We start from the raw sequence: 4771 nt of genomic DNA, 5'->3' as shown, positions 1-4771 counted from the left end.
ACCCCTATAATATTCCACAGCCACACTCCCCCACAAAGATTTGGTAATTAAGCACAAGTTCAATTAAGAACTCTCCCCCATAAAATGTCATTCCCGAAATAATAACAAGAAGACCTTAATTTCAAATGAAAAGAAGGATTTCTTTGGATATAACAAATCACATACAAGTATGAATTTGAATCCAAAATACTCAATTAAATTAACCACAAGAGAACCCATGATTAATTCAAGAAATTGCTCAACATAAGTGAACTTATGGAGACTCAAAAAAATACAATTGGATTAATCACAAGAGAATCCATAATTAATCTAATCGAAATACACAATCAATCACAAAAGTAATCAACTTAATTGGTCATGCTCATCATAAGAAAACTTACGGAGCAACAACTAAATAACCAAACAAGATGATTATTTTAGTTGAATATGCTCGACATAAAGTATCTCACGGAACAACAACTAAGCTAATCATAAAAATAATCAACTTGGTCGTTTAGTGCTCAACATAAGACACTTTACGGAGCCTCACTGTAATATATAAAATATGGATCAGGGAAGATCAATAATGCGGAATACACAAGGATTCATTCTATTTTCCGTCACTATTCTCATAACGACATTCAATAGACATAATCCTTGCAAACAAAAAACTTTAACCTATCTTCCATCAAATATTGACATAATAGGCTTAACTTTTGTATTTGTCAAAAGTCTATTCATTCTTTTATCAATACATGCATATCGACATATGAAAGACTTTACTTTTGACAAGGTATGGGACAATCATAGTTCACGGACGCAAACACACATATCCCATAACAATATTGCAATATATAAACCATAAAGATTAATACTGCAAAAATCATCTTCCAAACAAATTTAGAATTTAAACCAATAAATCTAAAACATGAAGATGAAAACGTTGGACATAGCTATGTGTAATCACAATAATGGTTATTCCAAACTCTAGATATTCTTCTAAATAAAACAAGAAAAATAGAAGATTTACTAGGCAAATAAACTCCTATAAAGCATTTCACTTACTTTGAACACTCTTCTCATATTCTCTGTATTCATAAAGCTCATCTTCAATCAGATCAATTCTATACTCCAGATGATCCATCTTTTCTTCAAGTTTCTTGGAAGAAGTTTCAAGTTCACTTTTTAGGGCACGAACTTGTTCCAAAACGAGATTCACGGTTAAAGAGAGCTTATCAAACTGAGAAACAGAGATGTTCCCGTCCAGAGAGGAACCGTGAGTATTAGGGCTCATCACGTTATCAGAAGAATCGAATCGTATCTTCTTAGATGGAAAGAGAATAGTCCAAACATCACTTTTCTTGCTTGAAAGGCTTGAGGAGGACATGATAGAGAAGATAGAATAAATGTTTATGCTAAGGAGAAAAACTTCATTTTAAAAGTAACTGAGGATAGGATATAAATATCAAAAATGACCTTTGACCAAAACCCTAACAGAATTTGTTTATCCTCAGATTTTTTTTTTAAGTAGAAAAACGTTTGAACTTGAAAGCAAATAAAAAAAATCATCCATCACAACCCTCTTGAAGAATATGATTTTTGTCTAAGAGGGATAGACAAAAAATCATTAATACAGTATTACAAACTGTAGTTGTTCTAATCCTCTGCAGGATTGAGAATCTTCTTTTGAGAGGATGAAGTGTATGTTATACCTTGTTTCTGCATTGTTTTTAAGAAAGAAGAATTATCTTCATCATTCTTTCTTTCTTTTAGCACAAATTTGAATACCTTGATTGTTGATTTTCGTAAACTATGCATTTTATTGGAAATCTCTTTTACAAAGGATGAGGGTTTTGTATGAGATTTCTTTTTCTTCTTCTGCAAACAACGTTTGACACAGGAAAAATTTTCCTGTTTCATGGTGCCACAGGTTTTAAGGTGATCCTAATTAACACGTGAGGAAATCACAGGAATAGATAAATTCTTGTGATTTTCTATATGATCCTTATCGTCAAGGTGACTTAAGGATGATGTAGAATCAGGAGGAATTTGCTGACAATTCATAGTCGAAGAGGTTCAATATGTTTTGCAAGAATCACGATCGATCAACTCCAATTTTAAATTAGACAGTTGGTATTCCAGATTTTCAATCCTTTTAATTAAGACTTCCTTTACTGGTTGAAATATTTCTGAGGAAGTAAGATTGTTTATCATGGAATAATCAGGACTGTTAGGAGGACATATGTGATTATCAGCAAAAAGATTAAGAGAACCATCATAGACGTCATCCTCAGGACAGTAGTCAAGAGTAGCCATCCATGCTTTAGTTATCTCACTCGTCTCCATATCAGAACATTTAAAAGTATTGTGAATACTTTTATAGCACCTGAAGCAGAATTGTTAACATATTTTTTCTGAACTTTTTTATTTATTGACTAAGCTTTCTTTTGAGACTTTCTTTTTCTCTGTCTAAGAGATTTCTTAAGATGTTGTATAAACAGTGACAAAGTCGAAATAAAGCAATTCTCATCACTTTTATCAGTCAATTTAGAACGTTGAGACTTACGGTCAGATGCAACAACATGATTGCTAAACTCATGACTTTTATCTCTTTGTTCAAGTTCAAGATCGAAAATTTCCAACTTTCCAACAAGGGTATTTCTAAATAGTATATCAAGGTTATTTCCCTCAACGATGGCATGCTTCTTAGAATCGTATCTAGATGGCAGCGATCTGAGAATTTTCATCACAATGTCCTTTTCAGGAATAGTCTTACCCAATGCCAAGGATGCATTAACAATTTCAGACACTCTGTGATTAAACTCATCAAATGTATCTTCATTTGCCATACGAAGGTTTTCCCAATCCGAATTAAGGTTTTGAATCCTAGCTTCCTTTTCACTGGAGTTACCTTCAAATACGGTTTCTAATATATCCCACGCATCTTTAGACCTTGTGCAATTTGACACATGGTGCTGAAGATTTGGGGTAATGGCATGTATGATGCCATTCAAACCGTCGGAATTTTGCTTTGCAGCATTTATCTCGGCAGGGGTGTATTCACCAATATCTTTGGGAACGTTTACATCTCCAACTGCCACAATGGGAGCATTATAGCCATTAAAACCATATACCCATGATTGAAAATCACGTGCTTGAAGAAAAGCTCGCATAGAAATTTTCCACCATAAGTAATTAGAGCCATGAAAGACTGGTGGTACGTTAATTGAGATAACACCTCTGTCCATAGAGTCAGATCGCTACAAACACAGACTTGTAAGGTCTTAAACGTGTTTGCCTACTCTGATACCAATTGAAAAAGTGGGGGTACAACAACCACACCCAATATTTATTTTAGCAATCTGTATGGACAAACTCCAATATACTTTCTAGAGAATCAACTAGACAGTCAGACTCAATCTAGATAAAAAAGTATATCAAAGAGTTTATATCTCTATCTCTCGATTTGATATATACTCAAGCAAATAGAAATCTGCGAGTCTTTATCAAATACTAGAGAGATAACTTGGATGGTACCAAATACCAATATCCAAGTGTCAATCAATTTAAATCAACAACCAAAAGGTCAGATATTCTAATTGATTGAACAACGCACAACCTGTGATATTTCAATTATATAACAAAATATAATGCGGAAAAGAAATAACACAGACACCAGAATTTTGTTAACAAGGAAACCGCAAATGCAGAAAACCCCCGGGACCTAGTCCAGATTGAACACACATTGTATTAAGCCGCTACAGACACTAGCCTACTCCAAATTAACTTCGGTCTGGACTGTAGTTGAACCCCAGTCAACCTCACACTGATCTAAGGTACAGTTATGCTCCTACGTCTCTGATACCAACAGGATGCTACGTACTTGATTCCCTTAGATGATCTCACCCACAACTAAGAGTTGCTACGACCCAAAGTCGAAGACTTTAATAAAAAAATCTGTATCACACAGAAAATTCTATGGTAATAAATAAATCCGTCTCCCACGAATACCTACGAGTTTTCTTCTGTCTTTTGATAAATCAAGGTGAACATGAACCAATTGATAAACCAGACTTATATTCCCGAAGAACAACCTAGTATTATCAATCACTTCACAATAATCTTAATCGACGCAGCGAAAAAAGATATTTCGGAATCACAAACGATGAGACGAAGTGTTTGTGATTTCTTTTATATCTTGCCTATCAGAGATATCAATCTCAAGCCAATTATTACAATTGTACTCGTACGATAGAAACAGCAAGATCAGATCACACAACTACAAGAAAGTAGTATCGGTCTGGTTTCACAATCCCAACGAAGTCTTTAAGTAATTAACCTGGTTTAGAAGAAGAAACCAAAGGTTAAAGGAGAATCGACTCTAGATTAGCACAACTAGTATCACACAGAAGGTGTGAGATTAGGTTTCCCAGTTGCTGGAGTTCTCCCTTATATAGTCTTTCAAATCAGGGTTTGCAATCAATGTTAGCTTGGTAACAAAGCATTCAATATTCACCGTTAGATGAAAACCTGATTAGATTCAAGCTAATATCTTTCAACTGTTAGATCGAAAACTAGCTTGTTATACACAAATGAAATGCACGTTTCTAGGCTTGCGTAACCGTACCCAAACTTGTACATTTGTTGGTTCAATAATAGTCAACCAAATTGTTAGCCATATGATCACTTTCATATCAACCATATTCTTTTTCACCATAACTAGTTCAAGTGACTCAAATGAACTAGTTAGAGAGTTGTTCAATTGCAAGGAAATCTTATGTAACTACAAAAG

Source organism: Papaver somniferum, unplaced genomic scaffold (assembly GCF_003573695.1).
Source record: "Papaver somniferum cultivar HN1 unplaced genomic scaffold, ASM357369v1 unplaced-scaffold_132, whole genome shotgun sequence".
NCBI lineage: Eukaryota > Viridiplantae > Streptophyta > Magnoliopsida > Ranunculales > Papaveraceae > Papaver > Papaver somniferum.
This window is presented reverse-complemented; position numbering follows the sequence as displayed.